The 17,586-nt window shown below is 40.1% G+C and overlaps 1 long non-coding RNA gene across 1 annotated transcript in view; it reads left to right on the top strand.

The window, feature by feature from the left end:
- Positions 1 to 7,174, top strand: part of LOC103136002 (uncharacterized) — a 114,434-nt gene extending 107,260 nt beyond the window's left edge. The window contains exons 2-3 of the long non-coding RNA XR_001661720.1: positions 3,955 to 4,109; positions 6,467 to 7,174. This is a non-coding gene — a long non-coding RNA (uncharacterized LOC103136002). The remainder of the gene's footprint in view (positions 1 to 3,954; positions 4,110 to 6,466) is intronic.
- The last annotated feature ends 10,412 nt before the right edge of the window (positions 7,175 to 17,586 follow it).

Consider the following 17,586-nt stretch of genomic DNA (forward strand, 5'->3'; position numbering starts at 1 on the left):
AAACAGTGTCACTTTAGTAACTCAGTGAATTCTTGATGCACCCTCAGCACCTCTCTCTAACTAGGCAGTTGCCATGTAAGTTTGCTAGTTTTTAATACTGTGGTTTAAACTTTGTGGGATACGACGGGAGCTAAAGACTTGACATGCTAAGTGATTCAAGTTAGTCTAAATATAATTTCAGCCGGCCTGCTGCTTTAGATCATGTACTAAAAGCTCAAATTACACTTACTGTCTTTGCTTTCGAGATAGAAACAAATATAAATCCCCGTTGACAAACTCTGAGGTGGCTCACGACGCACTAATTAAATGCGTCAAAGGCGTGTGGAAGAAATATTGGACGAAAACCTGTGGTGCATCTATTAAGCCCAGCAGAGTCTGACTTGCCGCTTGATAAAATGCTTTGAAATTTCTGTCACCTTGCAGGAAAAACATGGTGGCGTTTAGCAGATAATCACGGAGCTTTTAAGGCAGCTTTCCTGAAAACAGCTGCCAGCCCTCCATCCCAAACGCTGCCATATCACCAAATTAACTACAGCATTACAGTAACAGCCATACAATACATGAGTACTTTACAATGATTGTTTTTTTGTTTGTTTGTTTTTAATGGTGGGTTTTTATATCAAACGGTTTCAAACAAAATGTAGCCTAAAGAGGAAATAAAAAGTTATGGCAACACATAAAAGTGGATGTGGAGGTGAACTGTGTTCTGCTGGCCGGTCCACCAGCTCCTCATTATTGTCAAATTGTGAACAATAAAGGAAAGATCCCAAAAAAAGTTGTTCCTTTGTTTCTTATTTGACATTTTTAAGAAACTTTAACGTTCTCAGCACCACAACTCTCATGTTTAATGATGATTTACCTTCATAACCTTCAGCTTATGAATCTTAACCTGACCTTGAACGTAAGCTACACATTAATAAGCTTTTAAATTATTTATCATTTTATCCACATTGAGCTTGAAAAGGGAGTTTTCCTTTCAACATACTGCAACTGGAAATGATGCCACGCATAACCAGGAAATAATCAGAATAGACAAGGAGAAACAAAGAGGAACAACAATCTGGGCAGCAGTATGTGTTTGTTGTAACCAGTGGGTTTCCAGTTTATGAATATTAATGTTTTTTATGTTAAATCCTGTTGCATTTAATGTTTTAATGAGAGGCTTTATACTCTCCTAAATGTATCTGTTTGTGATGGTACCAAAGCTGGCCATGTTACTTCTGTGTAATATTTTATTCAAAATTTTAATTTTTATCTTAAGGGGACATATTGTGAAAATTTCACATTTTGCAAATTTTTGTACTTCCATTTATATGTCTATTGCTTTAAAAAAAAAAAACAGCCCAAATGCTTAAAAAACACACACATCCAGAAACCACTTGCTGTGTTCTTGTTAATTGCGCAGGAAGCTCTACTTCTGCTTTTCAAAGATGTACAGTTTTATAATTGCTCATCTGTTCGCAGCCATTTGAGGGGGTGTTCGGTGGCCAGCAGTGGCTTATTTGGATTTAAAGTGACAAGAGCCCCTACAAAAAAGCTCAAAATAGGCAGAACTGGGGAGAATAAAGTTTCATTACTAAGAATGATTTGGTGCAAAAAATTGAATGAAGATGTTTTGTATAGCCCATAGACCTATCACTACCTGTTCAGAAGCAGAATAGGTGAACATTAGCAAAAGACAAACAAATGGAAAAAAAAAACACTGTTAAAAATCTACAACACAGAACTAAAACGGAAACGGAATCAAACCAAACGATGCCCTCAGCGCACATTTGCACTCAAATAAATATAACGCCTCTGCTTGGATGGGCTGACGCAGTTCATCCTCTTAGTTAGCATTTGCCCTGTTTTTCTGGAGACAAGCCGCCATATTGTCAATCAAGACAAAGTTCTGAACAGGGCGGAGCCACAAAGAGTGAGAGCTGAGCAGCGAAAGTGAAAAAAAAAAGTGGTTGGTTAAAAGGGTGTCAGTTGTTTCGACCTATTACTACAGCTGTGACTACAGAATAGCAACTTACCACCATCAGGGTGTGAAAGTGTGTATAAATGGGTGAATGACTATAATAAAATATAGTTTAAAGCACTTGGTGGATCCTCTGGACTAGATAAAGCACTATACAAGTACAGGCCTCTTATTCTGAGGCTTTAGAGAGATATTGGGTCTTAGAGTTGCAGCTCTACTACTCAGGAGTTTGCTGAACCAAAGGAGATGAGTGGTTCCAAATGACTGTACTTGATGTAGAAGACATTTTTAAAAAGACCTTTTTACACTGAAGACTTGTAAAAAGACTCATACAAGTCTTGAGTTATCTGAAGACTTGTATGAGGTGAGCTGTGCATCTGACCAGGAGGTTTCTCTAGCAACTGTTAGGTGTCATGACACAAAAAAAGAGACGAAATGCTCAATGTTTTCTAGTGTGAACACATCTTCTCATTCCTCAGGAACAGCTGAATAAAAGTGAGTGGGCAACAGATATTTCGGGTTGTTTGTCTTGCAGGAAACGGTGGTAAAACGCAGCGTTATAGAAACGAAAATAAAACAGTTACCTGGAAAATTGATTCTGCGGATTATTCTGGGAGAACATGTGACATCTTTCAACCTAATACCAGTGGAATAGGGCCAGACCACAACCAGAGAAATGTAAAATAAAAAAAAACGATAGACTGTTAACCTGAATCCAGTCAAAGGAGGATAATCTGCTGTCTCGGATAATTAGCACATCATTCTCTGTCCTAGACCTAATTCTGTCAAATACAGCTTCAAGCAGGGTGCAGAAAAAATGTGAGGATATCTAGTTTATTCCTCTGTGGAGCCTAAACAGAGATCACTGCTTACTTGAGATCCTCAAGGACACCGTTGTGTACTGTGTGCTTAACCTCTGTTGTTAAATATAATAAAGAATGCATCATTGTGAGGTGTATAGCCTGTGAGGGTGTGATCCATGAAGGAGAGACCATTATAAAAGCATCATAAATGAAAAGAGGCTGCAGATAACAGTCCCTAAACACCGCCGCCGCTCTCCTGCTATACATAATCACTAAAGAACTAGCACATTACAGAGCATCCAAACACAATGCAGCTCAAAAACTCACCCATTTAACCTTGACTTAACGCCGACTTCCACCTAGAGAGGATACATAGATATTAACAATGGCACCAAGCGCGGGTGAAGCAGTATGGAGTAGGACACTGCATCATTTACAGAAACAAATGTTTCAAGATCTTCTTTTTCAAACCACAGGGAGACGTCCATCTTTATCTGCGTGTTTTAGTACGTCTATCACATTCTAGCTTGGCTATTCTTTGATTTAGCGTGACTTTTCCTTCATCAACTTTTCTTAAGGAGGATACCTTCATAACCCAAGCCCCTCGTAGTTGTTAATATGTGTTTCCTTCTGGCCCCGACATACTTCATCCGAAGTGCTGAAATCAGACGCGTGAAAAACGTTGCGTCATTTCGTTTGACTACCGAACTCGACACCAAGCCCTGTTCGAACTATCTGGACAGAGCTCTGTCCGAAGTGGTGCGTTATTGGTCAGAAGTTTGTTTTTACGTGAAAATGTGCTGACAGCAATGTTCAGCTAGTCCTTTTCCACCATCGGATTTTTGTAACTGTGGGAGACATGAGTACTTTTGATGAACGTTTACCTGATGCGGTGAAGAACTATGTACATTTGTACGATTCTTCACTAAATAACTATTAAATTAATAAGACTAGTTAAGAGCTCCTGGATGAAAACTGCTCTGTCATTCACAGAGGAGACTAAAGGTTGCTGAAACGAGACGGATCACTATTTCTGAGGATTTTAGCTGTGGGTCTGTCAGTGTGTTTAACTGTTTTTTCTCCACCAAAAATGGTGTGACATTAACTACAGAAGAACTACCGAACGAAATGCAGAGGGTCAGCTATGGGAACCAGAATATACTGACACTTTATTTATGTTCTCAACAGAAGGAGTTCTGCTCCTAAATGGAGAACAGGCTGGCCGACCCAGTTTTCCCTCATCAGATTGAGCAACTGTGGGAAGTTCTGAATGAAGTCCAATCCATGGAGTCCTACCACTCCACTTACAGGACACAGAGACTCTTCTAGCATGTCAGTCCCAGGTAACACTGCACACCTTCCAGGGACTTGTGGAGTCCATCTACAGGTCAGAGGTCAGGGATGTTCTGACAACAAAGAGGAGCTACTGCACAATGATGCAGGCGGTCATAATGTTATGCCTGATCAGTGTAATACCAGACCTTATAGTTAAACTTGGTTATCTTACAGTAACAACCTGATAAAGTGCAGGCTGTTGTGCCTTTCCACCATCTGTCCTTATCGTACTTTTAGGACCTTTTTTGACACTGCCTCCCCAAAGGAGAGATTAGAGATTACCCCTCCCCCCCTCTCCGTGTTTTCAATCTAACTTCACCATAAACTGATACAAGCACAAGCAACCAAACTCGTTGGGAACTTGTGTGTGATTGCACTTGAGATAGCTCAGATAACGGTATTTGATCGCCGATTGGCGCTAATTGCATGACTGTGCAGTGGGAGGCTGGCTTTGTGGGTTGGTGCCAGGACAACAAGCTCAGTGTGTGTGTGCATGTGTGTGTGTGTGTGTGTGTGTGTGTCCCAGTGGCAGGCCATGCTGCAGCTGAATAACAGATGTTGGCTGACAGTCAGGGCCATTTGTCATTTATCTGTCTAAGCAAAACAGGTTGGAAGGTGTCACCCTAAGTCAATGTCAAAGGCTTCGATGGCAAGAAAGGCATCCAAACATTTTAATGCTGTTTAACCCTCTACCTGTCCTCTACGAGCCATGGACCAGTTTGACCTATTCTGTGTTTCCACTGCAGATACTTTCTGTGATCCTTATAAATTACCTGCTGTCATGTAGCTCTGAAGGTCTGTCTGGCTGAATTCAAGAACTCAGTTGCGAAGAAATCTGCATGCTTTCTCTTTTTAGAACAGATTTGTTTAATGGTGTAGATTTTCTTATTTAATCTCCTGTCCAATTTCTGCCTCTTTCTGTACAGGGAAAGAAACTTTGACAGCTAAATTATAATAGTAAAATTTACTTTTTCTTTTCTTCCCCATCTGATACATTTTCCCCCCGTTTTCACACCTTCACTGTAACATTCTGAAAAATATCCCTGCCTGTTATCTTGATTCACGTCTGATGGAGTCTGATGGTTTTTGCCATTCTTCAGATTTCTCTTATTATGTTCTGTCACCTCCTGCAGAGAGCGGGCCAGGCTTTCTTTACCAGTGCACTTCTTTTTACCGTGTTTCCACAACGGTGAAATTTAACACAGCTGTGTAAGCAGATGAAACGGTACCATACCTGCAAATCGTAATCTTTTATTGGCGTAAAACGCAGTAAAATTAAACTCCATTCAGTTCCTATACATCTTCCAAATCTAATAAACATCTGCAGTGTCTGGAGGCAGTTTAGCAAATGCCTAATTGACCATTTTGCCAGGAGGAATAAAAAGCTTTGTTGTCTTATGACATTCTATCAAAAGTTTAACAATACATTCAGTTTATGAGACAAGCTAGTACATGATAGAACGGTGTGAGACAAGAAATGAGATGTGACAATATTTTAGGGAGCCCAACAATCTCTTTTTTTCTGCAAAGAGATTGTGTGTAAAGGTTTTAACTTGTACAAACCTCTAATCAGTGTAGACTATTTTAGGCTTGACCGGCCTACTGACACGTTCTGATAATTCCATTTTGGGTTTCACAATCAGAAATTGAAAAAACTAAACTGTGTTTAAAGTAATCTCTCTGCAGTTAAAGCTTGACCATTCTAAATGTTTTAGATTTTTAGCAAGATGTACAAAGCTGTGGTACAAGTTCCCTAAAAACTGAGCTAGCCCATTAGCGCTAACAGGAAGTTATGAAGCAGATGCTAATGTTAGCTGTGTTAGAAGCTAACGTTTAGCTGGCCTCGCAGTGCTTACAACCTGATTTTATCTTACTCTGTCACCAATTTCGTTTTGTACTCACACAGAGATTATTTTAAAAATTGCGGGAGCAGATGCCCTGTCAGCTTATCCTTCTCTACTGGCCCAGACTTTCACCAGCGTTGAATTTTAGTCGTGTCACATTTTAGAAATCACTGCATTAAACCACAAGCAGGTTTATAAAATTAGCTTAGTTTATTAGCTGACAAAATGAATAGAAAAGCCTCTGGCTCATATGTGAAAACACTGAGAATGAAACAAATCTGCAAATATAAAAAAAGGGAAAGGACAATATGTGAGTTGTCATCATATAACCCATAATAACAGCAGTCAAACTGACCTATGTCAGATTTAACATTGGCATAAATAAGTGTGTTTTAATATCTGTCCTTGTTCCACAAGATCTCATTACAATCTCATGTACTATATTTCACTTTGTTCTCCGATGTTGGTTTAATAAATGTCTAGTACCTAATGACATACCTTGGGGTCGTTTTTCTGTGCAGGTCGTTTCTCGCGGAGGCTGTGTTCTGTGGGGACTGATGGCTTTTTTTATTTTAAGACAAGAGGACGACAACATTGTTCATGATGACAGCTCTCCATATTTCCCTCAGAACCACAGCGGCTCGGCTCGGCTATTTCTGACGGAGCCGAGCCCAAGGTCATCATCTGTACTCGCTCCGGTGCTCTCTCCCGGTTGCTTAGAGTGCACAAAGTGCAGCAGCCGAGGTGCTTACCTACATATGGATTATGTCCTCCGTCTCCCCCCGTACCGCCACACACAACGAGCCTAAGTTATTTTATGTGGCTGTCATAAAGCTGCCGGTGAATAACAGCCAAAGGAATCCCCGCTGAAAAACATAAAGGCGCCTGACATAAAAAAAAAAAAAAAGAAAGAAAAAGAGGAATGATGCACAGACCTGGAACGCCACATCATCCCTGCAGCTACACAAACGTAGCCCTTTACTGCTCCCGATCAGCCAAGCCCACGCTTTAAAAAAGACAGAACAATACTGCCACAGCCCCGGATAGTTGCCAAATGAATATTTACACAATTCAATCGCAGGAGACACGGGGCACAGATCACGTTGCACACAATTAACAAGAGGCAGGCCGTTTCCAGAGGGCCCGCACGCGCTGATGTGTTATGAAGAGAAATGCAGAGGTTCAAATGAGAAGGGTGTGAATATGGATTTGGCGTCATCATCCAAGGTGACACACAGTGAATAAGAAAGCAAAAGAGTGAAAGAGCAGTAAAAATGAGGCTTCGTGGAGAATTAGGTTTGAAAAGAAAAAAAAAACCTTAATGAGAGAGAGAGAGAAAAAACAAAACAAAGGGAGAGGCAGACCTCAGCAACGCATCACAGCTGGGAATAGCTCACTTCCTGAGGCTTTCCAAACTCAGGAATATCTTGTATCTGAAATCCTTACTTTATTAAACTAGTGGAGTAATTAAGAGCAGAATAGTAGGAGAGGCAGCTCATTTAACTTTTTACCCAGATTGATCCACATGAGTAATTTTTATATAAGTAAATATCTTTAAAAATATTTTGAGAATTATTTTATATTATTTTACACTTTAAAGCTGCAGTAGGTAACTTTTATAAACTTTTTTTTTTTTTTACATATTTGTTAAAACTGTCTCTTTGTCATGACAGTATAATACGAGCCAAATGCATAAAAAGCTAATCTGCTTTATGGCAGTGCTCCCAGTTCAAATTAGAAATAACCTATCAGAGCCAGGGGGCGGGGCTAAGCGCTGTTACCCTCCATCTCCCCTGCGCTCTGCTGCGCTGCAGCTAGCATAGCCCGATGTGATGCTCAGTTCTAGTTAGCATGGCCACCAATGACGGCTAACAAATTATTTTTCTGCTATGGTAAATTGTTTATTGGAATTGCATAGAAAGGCATTAGCCAGGTTAGTCTGGAGGAATTGTGCCATTATTTCTTCTTGATTGGCAGCCATATCGTCCTCGTACTGCATGGTTGGGTGGGTGGTCTCAGAGGATTTGGTATTCTGACTTTAATCTGGTTGAAGAGGAAGGATTTGCCCTCTCCAGGTTAGGAACAGAACAGACAGAAAGGGAGCAGCAATACTCAGATAGCACAATCTGGGAAAAGAAAGAAACGTTGACCAGGAGTACGCAGGTTTTCCATGCAGTTGGGTGATGAGTAATGACTAACGGTTGCTCCTCTTTCAAGTGCCTTCAACCCAGCCCAGTTTTTAATAAACCAAGCTTGAACTGAAGGGTTTTTTTTGAACACTGCATTAATTTCCAACTTTTATTTCCCCTCCAAATGTAACAATGATGTTTATGGCCAAACGCTTTCATTTTAGTTTCATCAGACCACAGGGCATGTCTACAAACATTAAAGTAGTTTATCACGGAGTGCATTTGGAAACTATAATGTGTGTTTCTTTGTTAGAATAATGGCTCTCTGCTTCCTGAGTGACATTAAAACCCTTTCGGTGCGGGACTTCACTGTGGATGATGACACTTTGTTACCGATCTGTTTCCAGTGTCTTCACAAAAACATTTGCTTGTGCTTTGAGGTTGATTTACACATTTTGCACCAGAGCACATTGATTTCTGGGACGCAGAAACTGACTAATTCCTGAACATTTCCAAGCTGTTTATTTTACTATTAATACTTACAATTAAGTGGAAGATAAATGTGTCGTCTTCAGGTATCAGTACGTACCACTGTTACGACAACCAGTTTTGCTGGACGATAAATTGTCAGAAATTATCGCACTAAATTTAATGTTGTTTTGATAGTGGGCGATATGGACTTTTCCATTTTGTTCCTCTGAATTTTTAAAACTCTGCAACTTCCAATAACTCATGTAAATCTTGTTCCTAAGATGCACTAAAAGAAGTGTAACAATTAACCCAACAGCTCAGGATTAAGATCAAACTTCTACAGCTTACCCTCGACACACACACAAAAAAAATGCTTTTCTTTCAATAAAGAAAAATCCATCCAGCTGTGTAGTGGAAACTTGTCAGAGCTCAGGAATATGATTTACCTAGCATCAGCAAAAATTATTAACTGTTGGTTAATGGAGTCGAGCAAGCGGGCCACGAGTGTTTGACCTGAACCGGCGGGGTGGCAGTTAGCCAGGAGGAATTGATAAATGCATTATAGATTAATTTTACATCAGCTTCTAAATGAACTGAAGTTGCTGAGTTACAGTTGTGTTCAAAGTAATAGAGGACAGATCGTTTATTGCCTTTGGTGGAAATTAAATGTTTCATCACAGATGAAGTTTAAAACAATAGCAGCGTAGAATTGAATCAGCGCGATCATTTAATTGGTGAACATGATCGAGTTGGATCCTAACTTAACAAAATGATATTAAAGAGACCGTATCACGTGTTTCCCAGGCACATTGCACAATCAAGTAACTATGTTTCCTTCATCAGTTCTTATCAAAAGGCTTTATATATCAAATATGACTTGAAAGAAATTTTACATTGTAATTTAACACCTTGAAATTTGACTACTGTCACTTTAAGAAACTCCTGCTGTTTCTGAAACTCCGCCTTCAGGAAGTCATCACAACATGGCTCCTCTTTCAACCCTTTAACAATGATTAACAGCTAGCTGAATGGTTGCCACAGGAGATTTGAGGATTTCTCAAACATGTCTGAAAGAATGTATAACATTATCTAAAGCTAAAAAAATTATATTTTACACAGTACTGCCCCTTTAAGATGGATCGAAGACGCAGACATTAATCAGGAAAACAGCAGAACAAAACATCAATTCTATGATTGATGTTTTGATCAAAGCTACATATTCAAAAATAGTTCAGTTTGCACAATATTTCTTTTTGATTTGGTGAAGTAAAATGTTCAGAAATTTAAAAATGACCTGTAGTTACTTTTTAAAACAACATGTTGAACACAACAGTATGTCAAAACCCGTTAGGATGAATATTTCAGTTGCTTTTAATTATGAGGTGCCAACCTGAACTCCGTCTGTGCCGTGTGTTTACAGGGGGATCGTTTATATGTGCTGTGGCTTCACTTTGCTCAGCCCTTTCCTGTGCCTTATCCTTTCTCATTAAATGTAGTTCGCTCAGTCTGCTCAGACAAATGTAACCTTTCTTGTCCCTTTACGGATAGGAGAGCCAGGCGCAGCGCAGCGGCTTCCACCACGGCTGATTCTTTTTTTCTGCCTTTCACCTTGTTTGTGTTTATTGACATTGATGAGGGAGAAACTGTGGCGGGCCTGATGGATGCAGAACCTTGTGAACAAATTCCTGAGCTGACCGCAGCGCGAGGAGACAAAGCTTTTGGGCGATCTGCTACAAGGCAGAGGTCAGGGAGCTGAGCTAAATTCCATCATTATTTTTCAACTTTGGGGAAATTATGTGCAAAGTGATTCTCTTCGCTGGACGCGTCTTATTTGTGGAAGCTTTGAGGGAGTCGTTGGGTCACTGACGGGAAGAGACGGCTTTAGCACCGGCTGGGAGAGAGTATATTTTATGTTGTAAAAAGGAAAAAAATACAGCAGAGCAAACAAGAAGTGCTAATAAATCTTGAAAATAAAAAAAACAAACAAGTTAAGAGCTCGGCTGTACTTATGAAGTCGGAGAAAGAGGAGAAAAGAGTCGTAGCAGAATCAATCTTCATAAACATAAAAACCGAGCACACACCCTCAGGTAAATCCCCGAGGCCCATCATAACCCGAAAACAATACAATCGGAAAATACATCCTCATCCAAGTCTGACTGAGAGTTGAGTGATGGAATAAAAATGAATTTGCATATAAATGAGGTAGGGACTTAGTATCGGTTTGCTCTTGAATAAAATTATATAGAAAGCGTAGGGCATGTTGGCAGCATGTCAGCCAAGATGTAAGAAAATCTGCTCACATGAAATAAAACCTTATGAACCTTGACGAGGATCAGACGGGAAACATCTTATATGAAATATTTAAATTTGACGTTGTTTGTCGTCTTGTACTCTGAGTGGATTTATTTGATCTGTTATTTCTGTATTTGATCAAACCTACTCATGTTTTACTTCTCAGCCAAGCCAGTATCTTAAACCTGACATCTTCACAATAATCTACAGTGCATATGGACAGTATTCACTTTTCTACATTCTGTCAAAGCCTTGTTCCAGATTGTATCAGATTTAAATAAATGTGGGGTTTTTTTTTTCAGTTCTCTATTTTTAAATCGGCAAAAACCTCTACAACATTTTTTTTCACATTGTTTTAATGCAGTATTTATATGTAAAATTTTGGAGGAAAAAAAGTTTGTAGTGAAACAGTTTTCAGATACACTGTAAAGAAAAAATGTATAGTCAAACCTATAATGAGGAAAATGGGACAGAAGCTCAGAAATCTTGATAACTTTTTAGTCACCTTTTGCCACATTACAACCACAGATTTCAGTGTAGTTTATTAGGATTTCGTGTGATAGACCAACACAAAGAAGCATATAATTAATTGTAAATCGGAAGGAAAACTTCACAGTTTACTTATTTATTACATTTATGGAGAGCGCTGTGCGATGTGTTCAAAGATTTGGGGAGGAACTTCAAACCCTTACCCTGACTTATAACAAATTCAAAACTTTTTCCCTGACCCGTCTGCTGTATTCCTTGATCCTCTATTTTCTTTTAATTTTCCCCGACAAACTAACCAGCTAGGCCTTCACAGAACAGCTGGATTTACAGAGATTAAAATTGCACACAGTTGGACTTTGTTTACTAATTGGGGAGTTCTGAAGGCATATCGAGTTTGTTTGTACAGCACCATTCATACACAGGGTAATTTAAAGTGCTTTACAGCTCTTTATGGAAAAGTTGTATTAAATGGCAATGTTTTTATTCTTGGTATAAATGAACCAGCAGCTTGTGCACATTTAAGGTTTTCAGCGAGTTCTTCACCTTTTACACACTAAACAGCGTCACCTTTTAGTTCTGGTCTCAAAAACACTGAGTTGAGTGAGCAGGTTACAGATGATGCTTCATGCCTGACTATATAAATCTGAAATATATTTTACCGGAAAGCCTTTTAGACCATCATTGAGAATTTAAATATAATCTTTTTACAAACTGGGAACCAGTGCAGTTTTACAGTTATCAATAAAGACACTGTTACAATGATCCAATCTTCTAAAATTAAGTTTATATATGCCCCGTTTCCCATGCATGTGTATCTAACATTGCCCCCTTTTTTTTTTTTTAGAATGGACGAAATTCAGACTTATAGATACTTATAGACTTATATAAGTCTACTTATAGATACCATAAACACACCAGTTCTGTGACTGTAGGAGGCTATTGTAGTGGGTTAAAATGAAGTGTGGTCACATATAAAGTTTTGCGTCATGGTGTTGTAGTACTCCATGATCTCATTCATAGACTGAAAATAGCACCACTGGCTACACTGCAGTTTATTTAGGGTCATCAGCGATTAGAGCTGAATATTATCTAGCACAATAAGTATGGAAGTTTGACCATCTTGGTCACACATTGCGGTGGGATGGCATCCCATTCTTCATCCATGTCATCTGCTGTCAGTGGTCTGCTATTTTTTTTATCCAGTCCAGAACTAGTGCAAGTGGATACCAGAAAGATTTAAAGCACTCCATGCTTCATTCTGCTGGTCAACTTTATGGAGATGCTAGTTTCATTTTCCAGCAGGACTTGGCACCTGCCCACACCGCCAAAGGTATCAGTATCTGGTATCGCCTGACCTGAACCCCAAAGAGAATCTTTTGGGTTTTGTCAAGAGGAAGATGAGAGACACCATAACCAACAATGTTCATGAACTAAGGTGTAGTATCAAAACATTTGTATTTGTAGATGGTAGACAGCACTTTTAGAAGCAGCTCTGCCTGTGAACTTCTATGTAACATGAGATCATTCAGAGAGTTATATAAAGGCTTTGAGGGAAATGTCAGCATCTATACATGTTGTCATTCATTCCTCTCTTTGTGTTGACGCCAAATCAATACAAGAACAATATGCAAATGTCTCATGAAAATGCCTCGGCAGGGACTTCGACGACCAGATTTAAACCAACAACCCCATTCCTGTGAGGCATCTGAACTGCATTAACCATGGCATGACCATCCCCCCAGGTTTAGATTAACAAAGAAATAAAAATTACCCTGCAGGGCGTTCAATTAACTCGGTCCATTTTCAGTGTTTTCTCACTAATCTACCAAGCCAATATAACTGGAGAATGTAAATTAAATATTTGATTAAACTAATTTAAATTAACTTTTCTCAATTCACTATGTTGAGCCTGGGCATATAAAGAAGAGGCTAGAGGAGCTGGATAGCGTTTTCTCTTAAAGCTGCAGTATGTAACTTTTACAAAAATATTTTCTTTACATATTTGTTAAAACTGTCACCATGTCATGACTGTATAATATGAGACAGATAATCTGTGAAAAGATCGATCTCTTCCACTTCCTCCCTGAAATACTGCTACCGCGCCCAGTGAAAATCAACCAATCAGAGGTAGGAGGAGGGTCTTAGAGCTGTCAGTCATGCTCGTGCTAAATGTGCTAATGGCGGAGAAACAGTTTAGCATTTGTTTCTCGTTTGTTTTTGTTTGATGATTTCAAAACAAAAACGTGGCAAAAGAAATCAAAGACAGACAAGATAAAGGGACACAAACTCTCATGGCACCGCATGTGACCTATTGACAGACTTACCAAGAACGCTTTCTCAGAAAGGCATCCATCACATAAAGTATGAAAATCTTTTTTCTTCAATTGCCAAGTGTCAGTAAGTGGTTTTGATGCATATAGGAGTCCTTTAGCACTCTTAGAAACCTTGTTTTAATGCTGTCTTAAGCATGTCATACGTATGCGTCTCTGCGGATGCGGGCATTTCTTAAAGAGGTCATTGATTGCCAGCAGAATCACCAAGATCCTGAAAGCCAGCCAAGCTGACAAACCCACGGATGCCAGGGGGTGTAGGACATCCACCGTCTCCCGCAGCTCCCTGCAGTTCAATTCCCTCCACATCATTGCCCCCAATCAATACTGCTTTCTATCGACGGGAGGAGAGAGAAACTAGCTTCATCACCTGAACTACCTGCTGATACTGGCAGCTGTCAGCATCTTCACCAATGAAATTAAGAGCACAAAGCAATAACAATGAACACCAGCCACCTCTACCCCCCTCTCATCCCCAAAGACATCAGGTAGCCATGTTTACCATTAGCCGGGAGTATAATTACTTGGAAGTTGATTGGTTGCAGGAATCGGGGAGCAGACTCCATCCGACGATAAACAACTGTTTACGTGCCTGAAAGCGCCTTGGCCGATTAGGACTCGGTTGTCTTCGCCTCTGAACAATCAGCACACTTGTCTTTAAAAATGTACCAAACACCCTGGCTTTGTGAGGCGCAATTGCAACTTCTAAGCAAGATCAGAGGTCCGAGGTGCGTCTGCTATGGAGGGAAGGAGAAAAAAATAAAATACACATTGACTTGCCATGAGAGGAAAGCGGGGACTCGGTGTACACACACAGTGCAAACTGTTTGAAGGAGAAAGCCACTGATGGAAAATGTGCCAACTACTGAGAGAAGAGAGCAGTAGATAAAACCGGGAGAGATAAATATCCCATCAGCCTCAGGCATGGGATTTAATTTTCCTCTATGAGCATTTCTACCTCAACTTGGGGAAATTGATCATTTATATTCCCACACCAGGTGGAAAAAGTGGATGTGGATGTGGATGGGGCTGGGGCGCTCGGAGGTGTGTGGGGTGAAATTCAGTGTGGGTGTGTGTGTGTCTAAGTGAGTGAGTGACTGGGGGGGGAAAGAAAGATCGGCTGAGAGGAGAGGAAGCAAGGGAGCATAACTAACTCCTCATGCATCCCTCTGCCAGGCCCCCCTGAACCCTGTGTAATGATTCACGGCGGTGATATAGTTGTTACTCAGTTAAATGATTCAGCAGTAACAGGATGAGGAGGAAGAAAAAAAACAAAAAGACAAAACAAATATCAAACTGACGGTCGCCATTGTAGCTGGTGGTGGTGGGTGGGGGGGTGAGAGCTGGAGGAAGCTGACAGGTAGATTAACGCCGTCCCTCAGTCTGTTTAGCTCCCAAGAATAACGTGATCATATTAATCGTGACTATTGATTGATAGCCACTCTGCCGCTTGACGTCTCCATCGTGCATCACCGACCGAACGCTGCACCCGGCGCGACTCGGTGCAGTCCGACATCGAGCCTCTTCCTCCCCCCGTTCCGCCGTTCTGTAAAACATATTGTGTTTTAATGAGTAATGCTGCAGACAAGCAACACGTGCCGTGTGTTCAGTCATGTCCTTGTCAGCTTGTTGCTCATAAATAGACATCAGTTCCCGCGCGGTGCCCGTCGTACACCGCTGTAGACAACAATCTCTTCAACCGCGCACGGTGACATTAAGATCACTTGACAACAACACACAAATACTCCCACGGGGCAGAACACAAAAACACATTTGCATTGACGCGACTGCTCAGCTGTAATACCTTTGAAAGCTCCAGGGTCCTGCTGGGAGCCAGGGGTGCACAGTGTAGGTTGCAGATAATGACCTTGTTTATATTATGGCTTAAAATGGTTTTAATGCGGTAAAGTAGTTCTTTTTTTTTCATGGTGTTAATCAAATGCAGACTGCTGGGATACTTTTACAGCATGTGGAACGCTACAGAGGAAATTTAAATTTAACACCAGGTCCTATTAAAAGGTTGCTAGCAGTTTTTTTTTTAAATAAAGAAAAAGAATGATCAGAGGATCTTGAACAACTTGAAAGCTGAACTGGTGTAACATCACTTTATACCAGTTTGATGTTTTAATAACCTAAATAACAGTTAAACAACATTAACTTTTGTTGTTCAGCTCATATGTCTATTTTCTTCAATAATTTAGTAGCAAAGCAGTATTTAAGTTGTAAATATTTATTTCATCAATATGATTTTTGCTTTAAATGTGATTAATTTCAATTAATTACAGACCCCACAATTAACTCGATAAGAGATTTTAATCGATTCCCACCACTAATATGGAAGAGCTTCTAAGCTGCAAAGAAGATGAAATGGTGCCATAATGGTGATGGCAGCAAAGCATGCAAGTTTACTGGAAGTAATAATGCACTCTAATGGGAACTATGACTAACAACAGAACGTTATGAGGAAATGTCCCATTAAACAGGGAGGAGCTGGAAAATAAAAAAGACGATCAATGTGAATTGAGAAAAAGATTAAGAATGCATCTCTTTTTTGTGTGTCAATGCATCTTTGTGATTGTGATTCAAGTGGTGCCGTCGGTGGTGGTTCCCATGAGGGGGTCTCTGGGAGAGCTCGGCTAATCAGATCACTTCGTTCTAAATTAGACCTCTGGGGAATAAAACGCCCAAACAAACTGAAAGATTAAGCGCGTTTCTCTGAGCGCAGAGAAAAGGAAAAAGATTTCTCCAAACCGCTGCTGAGATTGGACTACCTCATCTACAGCTTGGTGCTCTTTCTTATCTCATCCTGGAAATGTTTTCACTCCATCCCCGTCCTTCTGGAAACGGTTTGAACTGCTTAAAAACAGCACTGCCTTTAAGAAAAAAAAAGAAACAACAACAACAAAACAAACAACAATAGCAGAATGGTTTTCACAGTTTCCTTGGTTCACTTTCCAATCAGTGGCGTTCCCTGACATCCATCTTCACACCACTGTGGCTTCTTCTCACACTGCCACTGAGGCGGTCTCCCTCGCTTCCCGTCGCCGTTCAGGCAAGAAAAAAAAAAAAAGGGAAAAAAAGGTGCAATTAGCTGCTGCAAATTGCAGGATCCGTTCTTCTAATGATGTTTGAGTTTTCGCCCCCAGAAAGAGAAGACAAGTTTGCTTGTTGTAATAAATGTATTAATGATGTCCGATGGCTGCCTGTTTGAATTTATGCAGAATCGTGTAGCTTTGCGATGCTGATCACAAGGGACTCTGGACAGCATGCAGTTTGAATGAGATGTGGCGATGAAAGAGCAGAGGGCCTCTTGAAGGCAAAGGCTGCTTCAAAGGCAGCGTAACAAGCTAACAAGGCAAGCACATGAGCGGCATTATCTAATGGAAATGAATTAAACATACCCTTTAGAACGAAACTCATTTTGTTGGTTTGCCTTTAAGACCAAGAAAAAAAAAAGAAAAAAGAAAAAAAACTAATTCTTTTGATGCGTATAGACAGAAGGAACAGAGGGAGATGGTGGTTCAAAAACAGTTTTGAAGAAATGTGATTTTGAGTTGTGGCCCACATGAAGTAAATGTTCGATTCAAACATAACAAATGATGGTAAAAAATATATATATATATATTCTTGTGTATCTTATGGAAGAGGATTAGGGCCATTGAAAAAATCTGTAGAATCACAATTCTCAAAATTCTGACTTCAGTCTCAGAATTCTGACTTTTTTCCTAATTCTGAGATTAAAGTCAGATTAAAATCCGATGCTCCTCCATTTTTGTTTATACTTAGTGCAGAAGGAAGTTGAGCTCAGTGTCTTCAGCTGTTGTCGTGTCGTTTCCTTCAGAAGTTCCTGGTGCGCCACCACAGGCGAGGAGGGGAACAGGTTTTTCAATTAGTTTGGTTTGTTTGAGAAAACCAAACTAATTGAAAAAC

This window comes from Poecilia formosa, unplaced genomic scaffold (genome assembly GCF_000485575.1).
Source record: "Poecilia formosa unplaced genomic scaffold, Poecilia_formosa-5.1.2 Scaffold29, whole genome shotgun sequence".
Classification (NCBI taxonomy): domain Eukaryota; kingdom Metazoa; phylum Chordata; class Actinopteri; order Cyprinodontiformes; family Poeciliidae; genus Poecilia; species Poecilia formosa.